This window comes from Apostichopus japonicus, chromosome 6 (assembly GCF_037975245.1).
Source record: "Apostichopus japonicus isolate 1M-3 chromosome 6, ASM3797524v1, whole genome shotgun sequence".
Lineage (NCBI taxonomy): Eukaryota > Metazoa > Echinodermata > Holothuroidea > Aspidochirotida > Stichopodidae > Apostichopus > Apostichopus japonicus.
This window is the reverse complement of record NC_092566.1, coordinates 13085201-13101280: the sequence shown is the minus strand read 5'-3', so window position 1 is coordinate 13101280 and position 16080 is coordinate 13085201.

The following is a 16080-nucleotide window of genomic DNA, read 5'->3' as shown; positions in this document are numbered from 1 at the left end:
GTGATATTACATGACCATGTGATATTACATGACACCATGTGATATTACACGACACCGTGTGATGTTACATGATACCATGTGATATTACATGACACCATGTGATATTACATGACACCATGTGATATTACCTGACACCATGTGATATTACATGACACATGTGATATTACATGACACCATGTGATATTACATGACACATGTGATATTACATAATACCATGTGATATTACATGACCATGTGATATTACATGACACCATGTAATATTACACGACACCGTGTGATGTTACATGATACCATGTGATATTACATGACACCATGTGATATTACATGACACCATGTGATATTACCTGACACCATGTGATATTACATGACACCATGTGATATTACATGACACCATGTGATATTACACGACACCGTGTGATGTTACATGATACCATGTGATATTACATGACACCATGTGATATTACATGACACATGTGATATTACATGACACCATGTGATATTACCTGACACCATGTGATATTACATGACACATGTGATATTACATGACACCATGTGATATTACATGACACCATGTGATATTACATGACACCATGTGATATTACATGACACCGTGTGATATTACACGACACCGTGTGATGTTACATGATACCATGTAATATTACATGACACCATGTGATATTACATGACACATGTGATATTACCTGACACCATGTGATATGACATGACACATGTGATATTACATGACACCATGTGATATTACACGACACCGTGTGATGTTACATGATACCATGTGATATTACATGACACCATGTGACATTACATGACACATGTGATATTACATGACACATGTGATATTACATGACACATGTGATATTACATGATACCATGTGATATTACATGACACCATGTGATATTACATGACACATGTGATATTACCTGACACCATGTGATATTTCATGACACCATGTGATATTACATGACACATGTGATATTACACGACACCATGTGATATTACATGACCATGTGATATTACATGACACCATGTGATATTACATGACACCGTGTGATATTACACGACACCGTGTGATGTTACATGATACCATGTAATATTACATGACACCATATGATATTACATGACACCGTGTGATATTACATGACACATGTGATATTACCTGACACCGTGTGAATTACATGACACCATGTGATATTACATGACACCATGTGATATTACATGACACATGTGATATTACATGACACCATGTGATATTACACGACACCGTGTGATGTTACATGATACCATGTGATATTACACGACACCGTGTGATGTTACATGATACCATGTGATATTACATGACACCATGTGATATTACATGACACATGTGATATTACATGACACATGTGATATTACATGACACATGTGATATTACATGATACCATGTGATATTACATGACACCATGTGATATTACATGACACATGTGATATTACCTGACACCATGTGATATTTCATGACACCATGTGATATTACATGACACATGTGATATTACATGACACCATGTGATATTACATGACCATGTGATATTACATGACACCATGTGATATTATATGACACCATGTGATAATACATGACACCATGTGATATTACATGACACCGTGTGATATTACATGTCACATTTGATATTACCTGACACCGTGTGAATTATATGACACGATGTGATATTACATGACACCATGTGATATTACATGACACCGTGTGATATTACATGACACATGTGATATTACCTGACACCGTGTGAATTACATGACACCATGTGATATTACATGACACCATGTGATATTACATGACACCATGTGATATTACATGACACCGTGTGATATTACATGACACCATGTGATATTACATGACACCATGTGATATTACATGACACCATGTGATATTACATGACACCATGTGATATTACATGACACCGTGTGATATTACGGATAAAGTTATGTAGCATAAGTCTATGTAACGTCACCATTACATCCTTATTCATTCTGTATGCATAGCTTTACTGCATCGTGATGCATAAATAATACTGAACACACCGTATTAACTTTGCTCCACAAAATCTGTGAATTTGTGTGTTTTTTAATGCTACTTTGTACTGCTTCAGAGACTTTGTTCACAGTATCCGTTTTTAAAGGTAGTAAGAACTTTTGCTTGAGATGAAATTTATTAGAGTGTGTCGGAATAAAAAATAACAAAAGACTAATCCCTTGAGGCATTGTTATGTGGTAAGCAACAATGAAGCTGCTGATAAAACCTGCCTCTCATAGGCAACGGACGCACATGGAAGTATTACCCTGTCCAGTGTAGGAGTGTCAGGCTAATACATCCATGCACGTACACACTGGCCCATTTGCGAATGCTCAAGCTGAATATAAAGTGTAACTCACAGGCCAGAATGAGGGGGAAGGGGAACTACTTTACCATATTTATCAACATTGCTACGTACAAGTGGTACTTTGGTCGTGTGCTTGATTAGTTAGGAACAATTCGACAGGGTACACACACGGAAACTGTTTGATTACGTAAAAAGATTGTTCAGATCATCAGTGTGGATCGTAGTATTTTGATCTGAAAAGCAATGTTACACATTTTAACGAAGGATTTTATTACAATACTGGACTTGGGTTGAGAATTCTTTGCTCTATTTTGGGTGACTTGCAGGATGACTTTAGACACAAAATTAAGTTTGATATGTGGCCGACAGTTACAAAACACTGTTATCAGTCCCATGGTATATTTTCACATCACTTCTAATTTCGAGAACTGACCCTTTAAATATCTGAGGCTGCTGAAAGTGGCTGAACAACTTAGTCTAAGGTCATAAGGTTTGCTGTTCAGAAGCAACACAAACTCAATAGGAAAAATAAAGATGTTTATCCCCTCAAATGACATTTTTACAATGCATTTCAAATTTGTCAAGAACAAATAGTGTCGATTGTCATCCGAGGTGTTTTGTTGTTAGTATTTATAAATTAATGGATTAATGTTTTCTTTTTTTTAGTGACCTTCATTGGTGCAGCAAAGGGAGCAAGCGTCTCGGACGATCCCCGCTTATAAAAGCGAGATATGCAAGGATTATGTTTCTTTCCACACTTGACTTAGTATCAAGAAACATTCTATGGCGTTGCTGGAGACTTAATTTAGCTAGATTCTTTTAAGTAGCAAAATATACTAAATTATTAAGTTCTTAATCCTATACGTCAATAAGCAATACGCTTATATTAATATATATTTTAAAATTTCTTAAATATTGATACGCTTGTTTATAAATATTTTTATATCTATACTGGCGAATCAAATGAAACAAAGTTCTTCATATACCTTTTAACATAGCTAGATCATATTGATTATTCTTCAATATTACAGATGAAATACAACGTTACTAGACTTTCTTAAATTACCTCCTTATTCACATAACTTGTGAACAAGATCTGTCATAACGGACGAGCGTGCAATTAGCCATTTTGGGCCAAATACACGAGTAGGAGGTGTTACGTTATGAAATATTTACAGCATTGCTTTTATCAGCTTGTTTGCCAATGTTTAAAATTACCGTACTTAATTGTTACTTAAAGTCTCAATACGTGTTTGCTGATGAATTTCGGAAAAAAAACTTCCGAAGTAGATTCAATGTTTCTTATTCTAAATGCACTCTCACCAGGTGAGTTTAATGGAGCAAAGCTTTGGCAATCGAAAGAAAGAAATTTATTTTCTGTTGCCCTTATGGCGCGAACGATTTACCGTAAAATCACTGCGACCGCCCATGTCAGCATGTTCATTACACAAATGTAAACAAAATAGTCTACGCATGCGACCCGATGAAGATATTAACGCAGTCATATACTCGTATCGTCCACTTTTTACAATTCGACGGAGCAATCGTCTTAAAATACCTGTTTATTCATTCCAATGCTACATCGGTAAGTCCAAGAGAAAGATACTACTCACGAGAAGGGACCTAAGACAGGCTAGCCTCGAAAGTGAAAGTAGTCCTAGGCCTAATAAAACAGAGAGATTTGATTGGCGCATGATCAGTTGGAGGGACTTGCAAATTTTATTGAAGTTTGTAGAATCTACGGACCCGTTAAAATCTGGAGAATTTTATTCAGCTCAAAATTGTTAACGGCATATAACTCAATAAACATATATTGATATGAACATTGTATAGAACTGTGTCATTTTCACTGATTACATTATCATTAAGGTTTTTTCTTTTTGTTTCTTCTTCTGTTTCAAAGTGTACAGGTATATATGTTTTGCCATCATCTTTTTAAACTAATTTTTAATACTTTCTATTTTCACGGATTTATTCTTTGTTTGTCTTTTCGTTCAGCCATTTGATCTTTTCCAGTATAAATGTAAGGCTTAATGGCAAAATCAATTATTTTGCTTAAGTTATATGACATCAGATAAACAAGAATTGAACACATGAAACTGACTTTGACCCTCGTAGTCACCGTTGTTTGTTTTCATTATAATCTACTTCAGTATGTTTCGCACGGTTGGTGTTTTAGTTAGAAATGATCTGAGATCTACATAATTCAAAGGATGCTTGTAAGGACAGAATTAAATATGTTATATTATAGAGCCTTACACCACCACTGGTAAACCCACACGTTGTATAAAGTACTATGCAACTTTTATTTTTGATTAATAATGAGCCTCTAAAATATGAAAAGTTCATTAATAAAAGTTTCCGGACTAATGAATCTAGCACACAGTCCATTACATCAGCTCCTGAGGGACAACGCAGAATTCAAAAGCATAATGTAAGAATTTGTATGGCCTCTAAACAACAGTTCACAATCATCTACATATTCGCGAGGGACAAATGGTGTGAAATGCCATCGATCGATACTGCGTTGTTTGCATGAAAATTACGGGGAAATTGTAAAGAGAAAAATCTTTCGGACAATGATGGTATAGTCTGTCGCCAGCCCACAGCCCCCTCCTCGTCCAAACTTACGATACCTTCAATGCTGAGGAAAATATCCAACACTGTCACCACATGTATGTTCTCGGTATCTATATAAGTTTTGTGATTAAGATTTTCCTGCCTCATCTGTCTTTACTCTCGTCAACAAACTACTTGGTACCAAAGACCTAACCAATCACAATGCGGCAATAAACGTAATATTCACGACGATTATTTCTCAAGTTAATAAAACACTTGAACACTGAATAGTCGGCCTTTTCTTTGAAAACTGGGAGGGAGCGGATGGTTCCCTTGACAGCCGATGCAGTCCAGAAAATTATGCTTACTATACGAAAGATTATTGCTACTTTTGACATTTAGTTTCATAGCAATTGAAGAATAGGCCTACTTTGGTCAGCAACTAGGAAGGATCTGTCTCATCTTGTTACTTTCTGTATCTTCTTCTGAAATAGATTGAATGTTAGCGATGTTGCTAGGTAACTTATTAAACATCGTACGTGGATGCCATACAAAAGCCAGCAAAGTTTCCGGCATCAGCTAAGTCAGATTAGATATATTGTTGGTGCGGTATGAATTATATTCTCATCTCAACTGGCACCTTCAAAATCTAAATAAATGGAGACTTTGATGAAGTGTTGTTGTAAGATAACAGTTTTAGTAATTTAATCATTGTGTCATTATATATAGATATATTATGGCTATATGTAGACTATATATAGGCTATGTATATGATATATATAGACTATATATAGGCTATATATATGCTATATATATATACATAAACATATACAATATATATATATGCTATATAAAGGCTATATGTATATATAGTGTATGTGTGTGGTATATCTAAATATAAAGTATAGTCTCTGTATATGCTATATATAGACTATATATAGGCTATGTATATGCTATATATATATATACATAAACATATAAACATATATACAATATATATATAGGCTATATAAAGGCTATATGTATATATAGTGTATGTATGTGGTATCTAAATATAAAGTATAGTCTACCTGTACAAAGTAGACCACAGTGTTCTCTTGAACTGTACAGGGGTTATACTCTTCCATCGGTTAAATCGATGGTGATATTTTATTTAGATGTTTGCATCCTTTTCTAGTTCGTGCCCCATGAGACACGTAAGTTACTAATGTCAGGAGCAGATATCGAGTGATTGATTTATTATGGTGAAGACAGACACGTATACACCTCCTACCAATGAAATATGGTAGTATTCATATCATATTTGATGTTTGTTTATCGTGGACACCATTAATTTCATAATAATCACTTCATTATTTCCTCCCAGATGTTATTGAGAAAGCTTTATCTAAATATATTCGTTGTATGATTAAGTTAGCTTCAGACGCCTATGTACAGTAGGAGATGTAAAGATTATTCATCTATACCTTATAAATTACCGGGAGATGAGAGAGAGAAGGAAAGACGTAATGGGACGTTTAGCTCCCATCCTCCCGTCAAGCATTACCCTTGCATGCCAGTATCCGTCAGGAAAGCAGACGATGTGTAAATGATTTATTGCGGAATAGATATGAATGCTATACATATTATAAAATACATCATTAATGACCTCATTACTCGCTGCGCATGCACAAAGACCTTGTTGATAGTTATAGAGGCTCCTCAACTGAAGGAAACTAAAATGGTTATGGAATGTCGAACATGTCGCAGAGTGAAGAGTGGATCGATGTTTCATATTCGAGTAGGGTGAAGGGAGCATGGGAAAGGCGGAAATGGGGGGAAATGACAGATTTATTCCTTAAATTTACCTAATTAAAAGCTTACGGAAGCTCAACTGTTGCAAGTAAAAATTATATTGAAGAGGAATTGTGGCATTTAATAAATACTGCCGAAAGCCCACCCCCCCCTCCGCCCCGCCACCACATACACATACGCACGCACGCCTCAAAGATGTTATAGACCTTATATTTCAGACAAATTGATTTTCCAGAGGAATAAACAAACACACTTTACCATCTAAGCTAACCGCCAATTTTGAGGAGTAAAACATGTTGATAAATATCACAACTACATCCAGCCAATTTTGTACCAAAGAAATAAAAATCAAGGGACATTTTACAGGTTAAGGTCCTTCTTAATGATGCAACCTTGGGTACCATTCAACCTTCCAGCTTGGCATTCGAAATATTATATTTTTACTGTGTGATTCAAACTCAAAGTGAGTGAAAAGCAAGTATTAGGGACTTTCTAGTTCTCAGCTATACGAGTCTCTTTATGTTATAGAGTAAATAGCATATTTACACCAAAAGGTATTTTATTTAAAGCCAAAGAAATTTAAGCAATCTTCATATCTTGCGAAAATATGGAATAATTTATGAATGAATATTCATAAATTATTTTATTTTACCGTGCTACAATCCTTAATCAAACAGATCCCTTTGTTGTAGACTATATCTTACTAACTTAAGCCTTCAACTGTTATTAACATTTTAATGTATCTTTAAGGTTATATTAATGTGCATATAGTTTATACATTTCTTAGTCTGTGATACTCATGTTTCTCATTATTATATTTATATCTATACTGGTGATAAATAAAAGAAATGACATGACCTGAAATGAAATTTATAGTCTATGAACTTTATGCTTCAAGTATTCCAGCTTATATTAGTAATACATCAGTAATCAATACATCAATACATCAGTAATAATCACGTGGATAAAGTATTCTTCAAATCTTACTTGTATAACTTAAACAATTTAGATTTATTTACTAATACGTCACACTTCATAATAACTGCAATAACTGCTTAAGTAACTGCATGGAGCCAGGGCATAAATAGTCTTAGGCATAGGCGTAGGAACCCAATTTGAGTGGGGGGGGGGGCTGTAACGATCTGCCCGAAAAATTTAATCAAAATTATTCGCGCTCCGCGCGCATCCAACATGTTAATGTACATACCATATATAGGCTTTTACATTAGTAATGGCGAATTAGTAGGGCAAGCTTAGAACTTTATTTTAATTATCAAGGAGATTTTTTTAAACTATTAATTACATTTAGCTACATCAATACAATTTATTTTCTTTCAGTAGGTGCCCGAAAAATTCACAGCATATTGCCCGAATGTTCACAAAAAATATTTGGTTGGGGCTTCAGCCCCAGCCCCGCGCCCCTGCGCCAATGGTCCTAGGGGAGATATGGAGGGGAGGGTCAATCGTGATTATTATGTAGCATTATGTAGTCCATGACAACCTGTAAATATGAACATCATAGATAGTGTTCACAACTGAACAATCAGAAGCCGCAACTCGCCTAGTAGATAACTCCTTGCGTGGTTAAGTGAAGCAAATTACATCTATACAGTAGATTAGTTTAACTGCTTGTTAGATGTGATAGATTTCTATTACTTTATCCTTCTTATAACGTACTGATGCTGGAACAACTATGGGTGTAGTAAACATAACGGATTTTTTACCACAATGAATTTGATGATGCGCCTACGTCAGTGACTGAAGTAACTTGGAATAGAATGGAATAAAGTTATTTCTCCTATAACAGTTTGTTACTAGATTATGTAAACATATTACCATGACTCAATGTGTCCCAGGGTTACTCAGTTGGGATATTTCTCTCATATTGTTCGGATTTCTTCAACAATTAGTAAATCAAACAATCTCTGGTACGCCCCCCCCCGCCACACCCCACCCACCTACAAGTTGTGAATTGCTGTGTATTGCGCGTTATACTTCTGCAGCTTGATATTATTATGGGAATTAACATTAAATTACAACTTTTATCGATACTATGGAGCGCCATGTTAATATTTCAACAAGCAAGTCGCCAAACGAGTTCAGACTTACCAATCCAGACAATGCAAAGTATACATGTGGGTCGCGTTATAAGTCATAAAGTGATTCATCGTCAGAAATGTCAACCATAATCTATTTCATCGGACAAAAATAACAACTTTTTAAGCTTCTTCCATCAATTGTCCTGTGTCACGTGAAACGAACGGCTCTGGGTTTAATGGACGCTTACCAGTATTGTCTTCTCAATAAAATTGGCGACGCTATACCCAATGCAATCGGCAATAGTAGACGGCGTCGCCAAACCTACGTCAGCAAACGGATCAAATTTTTAGCCTGATACGACTTTTTCTTCGCCTAAATAGCCTAAAACAACTTTAGTATTAGACTCGTTTCATAAGTTTGATGTTCCTTTTAGGCATCATTTGCCTCGTTTTGCGGCAGTTATTTCTTTCAATTGTTTTTTAGGGAAAACCAATAAAGTCGGTTGTATCACATGAATACTCACAAGACAGACACACCACTGGGTACGGACCACCATTACTTCAGTCTCAGACAATATTTTTTATTGGATTGACTTTTAATGTATGAGTTTCTTTTATAGGCCTACACGACTTTCATAATACAGACTTTAATATCCAGCTGTGAAATAATTCTCCTTTTCGCAGAAATTGTCCAAAGAACGTTATCTTGATGCACACTTATCAGACAGTAAAGTACAGTATGTGCACCAACATAATGCTTGTATGGCAACATGATGCGTGCATGGCAACATGATGCGTGTATGGCAACATGATGCGTGTATGGCAACATAATGCATGTATGGCAACATAATGCGTGTATGGAAACATAATGCGTGTATGGCAACATAATGCGTGTATGGCAATATAATGCGTGTATGGCAACATGATGCGTGTATGGCAACATGATGCGTGTATGGAAACATGATGTGTGTATGGAAACATGATGCGTGTATGGAAACATGATGCGTGTATATGGCAACATGATGCGTGTATGGCAACATGATGCGTGTGCATGATGCGTGTATTGCAACATGACGCGTGTATGGCAACATAATGCGTGTATGGCAACATAATGCGTGTATTGCAACATGATGCGTGTATGGCAACATAATGCGTGTATGGAAACATAATGCGTGTATGGCAACATAATGCGTGTATGGCAATATAATGCGTGTATGGCAACATGATGCGTGTATGGCAACATGATGCGTGTATGGAAACATGATGTGTGTATGGAAACATGATGCGTGTATGGAAACATGATGCGTGTATATGGCAACATGCCTGCCGATTTAATAAGTATCGCGTTGATTATGCTTAATATGATAAACAGTTTTTGTGTAACTTATAACACAAAATATTAATACAGAAAATAGAGCAACCTCTCTATTATGTAGAGAAAGGAGAACAAAAATATATTATAGAAGCTGTACTGCCGATTACGCCACAAGGATTTTATATTTTGCGACATATCGGTTTCCTACATCTAAAATACCCACATTTGTTATCGTAGAGTACTTGCTAATGTTTTCTTGCAAGTTTAGCACATACAACAGTATAGTTGTCATAAATGTTTGGGACTTTTTTCCAATTCATCTCTTAATGACCACGAGTTTATTACTACAGTAAGAATCCCTTTAATATCCGTTGTGCCAAAAAGTCTGCCTGTAAATTAATTAATTTGGTTATATCAATGAATTACAAAATTCGAGTTTGCTTTCTATCTCACCTTGTCTGCGAGTTGTTTACAACCGCCAATACATATCTATACGTCAGCAAGCATATCTTAATTACAACATTGGCTTGTCAGCTCAATATCTGTGTGTCTGTCTACGAATTTCAAACCGTTATTAAGTATATAGGCTTGGCACAGCATTTAACTGGTATACTAGTAAAACCATTAAAATGAATCGTTTTAATTTAAAAAAGGGCACTGCAATCAGTATTTGCTATATTCAAACGCATCTTCTAAGGGCTAGCAAAAGTGTGAAGGAATCTACTGAATCCAATAGATTTATTGTCTCCACGCGTCATTAATTATGGATGCATTTTTCTGAATTTTATAGTGATCAGTGGTAATCGAATTTATGCTTTACTGGTGCTGTGTTTAATTGCATTCCATATGCAAAATGAACAATAATGTGCTCGTTGCTTGAAACGATCGCTGAAAGTCCTGCCTCTTTACTCCTGAGTATTGCAGCAAAACACACACGAGGGGTCCTTACTTAAGAAACCAAAAATACATACTGAGAGAAGATTTGCCTGTTCTAAGCCTTTCGTGAAGTGTTTGGTAATGTTTTATGAATACCAATACGTGCCATACGTAAGAAGGCTTAGTAAAATCATATAATTTGCCGGGTAGTAGTTTTACTAATGCAATTATCAAGTTGATTGCGATCCATTATAAATGATAATGTTGGTGGGGTCATTTACCTTTCATTAGCTTTAATAGACTGCAAACACCTGGTATATAGGAGACCGAGTATGAGTATAATAGAATCTGGCGTTTATTCATGATTACAGTCATGAAGATATTGTTTATAGACAAACAGATTGGTCCCTTTATGAGCATACGCAGGGCCGGATTTTCCACTAGGTCAAATAGGCGCGGGCTCATGTTTCCACAATCTTAGGAGGCAAACGAATTTAAGGAGAAATGTCGAGTTTTAAAAATTATTCACCGAATACCTTTCAATAAACGATTTTCTTGTTGGCGTTTCATAGTGCTTCCCTATTCCAGTGTTTTACAAATTTGACATCAATCGGCTATAAATATAAAAAAAAGGCTATAAATGTGATTTTAAGCACCATGTCACCTAACATACATAGTATATACACATATACTAACATTGTATCTGCAATACAAGTAAACATAACTTCTGGCTTGATTTTCGTTCAGCCAAATAGGGTCCTACATTTATGTTTGGCCTGTGGCCCCAGCAAGATAATCCTAACCTTGGCATAATTAAATGAGATATTTTTGGCGATGCATAGATGATACATACGTGTGCAAGGTAGTAATGTTTTGCTAAGCACTGCACGAGTTCAAATCTGTGGCGATATGCGAAGGAACGTGAGTGGTATATGAGCACATTATAAGCCAGTAGGAACCTTAAATTATAATAATTCAAACAAAAAAGAGCATTTGACAACCACATGTTGAGTCCAGGAAAACTAATTACCAATATATGGAATTGAAAACATCGACAGCCGAGCCTACGAAAGTACGGTTCGTTTCCAATCCAAACCAGTGTGTAGTCTACAAGAACAATACAGAATTGAAGGCAATAGGTCGTGAACTTGTAAGACGTCGTGCTTTCGTAGTGATTCTTCTAGTAACTTATGTTAAATTCAGTAATGTACTATGGGGATAGGTCACCTTTAAACCCAGACAGCCTCTTATCACAATACGCCTATAAAATACCATGCATAACGAAAAGTGATTTATTCCGGATCGACTAGTTCCATAGTGGGTTTTGATAAGTGTGTAGGAACTCGTAGGTCGGCGTTAATTTTGGTAATTAGCTCGGGAAGTGCGAAGCACAACTAAAATGTCATAGATGATTCGTCGTAGTCTGGAAGATTCTTTCCCTCAAATCTAGACCAACCAGTATGATATAAGTTGTTTAACTTGCTGAAATAATTCAAGGCACGGATACAGAACCGTGATTGTGCAACCCTGTATTTTTTCTTTTCTCCCTTAAGGGAATAATCATAAAATTCACACGCTGAAATTCATTAGAAATACCACGGAGTGGTAGACTTGTTATTTCGCCTGCGAGAAGTGCATTTAAGCCTATCTTGCCATGGGCGCTTCAAGCCTGTTTATAAGTCCTCATACAGTCGAGTGCACGTTTTACTCCGGAGGTTGTAAGCGTCGACGGAATACTCTTGGAATTTATTTACTCTTCAAACAAATGCTTCCTGACATTTTAAAATTGGTTAAAACAAAATGAGCCAGCTAACTAACGTGAGGCAAAAAGTAGGACCATGTGCGGGATAGGCCTATACTTTGAAGTGTTCTAAACTTAAGAGAAACAAAATTAAAATAAACCCCTTCTTAAATTGGATAAGTTAAAGAAAAAAGAACTTCCTTATCCTTCTGTCCCTCCGGATTTAGATTTAAAGAAACTCAATGTAAGCGAAAACTTGTTGCAGTCTGTGCAACACTGTGGGTATGTGATACATATACCACATCATGAATGGTTCATCACATGAACAACAGTAAGCAGTCCTCTATAAGGTAACAGTATTATTTATACATTCTCGAGTTATTCAGTTACCAGTTGTAATGTTTATTTCTCTTCAACAGAGTCATTTCTCCCTCTTAACTTTCTACATTTCTCGATAGATTACGTAATACCTCCCCACCGTCCTTCTCTTTGCCTATCTGTTCACTGTGCCCAAATCTAGCTAGCTGCGTGTCCGATACTGCATTTTTCGAGAAAGTCTTACTTGTAGAGGATGGCCATATTCTCATTGTTATACATTCAACAAAGGATTGTTAATATAGTATATTGTGGTAAGTTTGGGACACGATAGCATTCAACTGATCGGTTACTAAAACTTTATTGAAATACATTTTCAGTGTTAAAACTGACTATACTGAAAATTGCATAGACGAGAGAAAGAACCAAAAGTTGATTTTTGGAGCGCCATTTTGTGCACAATATTAAGCCGTGGTTACTCACGAAATCATAATCTTTGTTTAACTTATTTAGTCGCTGCTTAAGTCCGTTTTAACGCTGCGTCAATCCCTGCGTCGCCGCACAGTATAATGTAACAAGTTATTCCGCCGTCCGAACTAATTTGACATAGAACGGGCGTCATAATGAGCAGTGGGTTTTAAGCTCATTTATGACTCTCTCTTTTTGAGGGAGTAATAAATTCAAATGAAAAGATCGGTAAGAAAGGTTTTCCATTTGTTAAATAACGCCACGCGTGGTTCGAAAGTTGCCATCTTTTCACTGGAATAATATAAGTGGTATAGTAACCGTCAACATTAATTTTTACATTAGTATTAACTACCGACAAGGAAACATTTCAATTTTGCAAGGGTGATTAATACGCTCTCTGGCCCCACTCTCATTGCCCCAAATACTGCTCGCGTCCTAGTTTTTGAATTCGATCATCGCAGCTATATTTTGAGAGTGCGTTGCCTTCAGCAACAAAATAAGACCTTGACGTGACCACGTGACGAATGTATGCAAGGATGAAATTAATATCAAATAGGCGAGGAAGGACCGTTTGCATTTGTTGTACGGTGACGTTGAGACCGAGTAAGGAGTTGTTTCGTTGCCATTAGCTACGAAATTTCCATATCGCGAGGGCGGTCAGGATAACAGTGGAAGTTTTTTACATGTCATAATATATTCGATTTACGATATGTGAGCTGTAACGTAACATACCTAATCCACTACGATCACTGACTGAAGGGAGTCAGATACTTAAAACTTTCTCATGATTGCTGAAATATAACCTTGACCAGCTGAACTTCTGGAAAATGACTCAATGTGCTTACAGTGTGGAAGAATCATAGGATAAACTCTCAATACTCTAACAGGTACGACATAGCATGATATATAGCAAGCTTCAGTATCCTTTAAATATAGAATATCATTTCACTTTAATTCTATCTCTTTCTATTTCCCATTCTGAATTTTGCGGAGTGAAGTTCGTAAGTTTATTGGACAGTCCTATACTTTGCAGGATAATGAATAAACCAATCGTACATAAAATGATAAGAACAGTTAAACAAACATGCAATCAACATAAGAAATTACAAAGAAAGATCTGCTAAGATGAGATTCAAGCCATTGAATTCAGCATAATAAATCATGTGCCATATTACCTGATTTAAGAAGTAGCAGAACTGATATTAAATGTGGTGTATGTCACTAGTTCTTCTGTCAATCAGTGAGCCCAGAAAAAAGTGACGTACCCGCTTCCCTTTAAATTCGCGTATATGAAAGTTTTATCACAGCCTGAATTAGTTGGAGGATCAGGATGTACTTGCTTCACTTGTTAGTTTATACATAAAAAATTACATCATATCCCAAATTCTGTACGTGACGCACGTACTTGACTTATCATACGACTAGAGTTGTATGAAAACTCATAGCATAGCCCAAAATTCGTTGAAGTGACGTACCAGATTCACATCTTACTATAGATTTACTGAGACTGCTCCTTTTCACATGGCCAACTTGCCAGCTATCAAACATTTACTTTATTTGGCAAAATTAACATCAATGACAGTAATCTATATGATATCATATTTAGAAAACCTTATGAAATGTTCAACCAAAATATGAATACTTTGTACTTTGAAGACGAGATGCACACAATATCCGAATAAACAAATCAAGTGTGAGGTTTATGAAGATATCAGGAAGAAGGATGAGGAAGAGGCTGTAGATGGAAGCCCTCCGGGTGCCAAAGCGTGTTCCTATTCGATGAGGTACTTGACGAACGTGAGGAGATGTTACACGTTTATCAATTGATGAAGTCCAGTTCCTCGAATAGAGTTTGTCCTTCGGGCAAAGAGGTCAAACAAATGAGATATTGATTCAGGCTTGTCAATAACCTGTACCAATCTAACAGGTTTTTCTATTTGAGTAATCCATCGAAGTTTTAAAAGTGTTCATGAATAATAGAAATTGTTATTTTCTTTCTTAACATTTTGTAAGTGAGTCGAAATGCAAATTGAAGACACCGTTTTATGAACCCAACTACGCATGTGCGGTTCTTCGTATCAGCTCAGGTCAAGGCAGAGTTTATCTCGTACCATCTCCGGTCAAGACAGACTTTATCCACAGCTCTGGGCCAGGTAATATCAACATACGTTACTTTAAAAACGAGTTACCTCGATATTTCATGAATCCAGAGAGATGCCGTCAATCTTGTACCAATAACACCAGTATTTAATTTCCATTTGGGCTGTTTTAAATGTTATTAATAACAGATTATCGACGACGAAAGTCTGAAAATCGAATGCAATTCCGGTGAAATTCCCGAAGAAACATATTAAGTTGTTTTATTTTAACCCTGTATTCATCATCTTTAGATGTGATGTTATGTAATGAACGAATATTCTGCACCGTTTGTAAGCGTATTTGCCTAATTGGAATTCCCGAAATCCTGTTGGAGTAACAGGATTAGGCCTAATGTTTAGAATGGATAGTTAACTCAATCAACATTATCGTCCATAAATATTAATAGATTTAAAAACTCTATATTCAGTAATATTAATTGACTATTAATC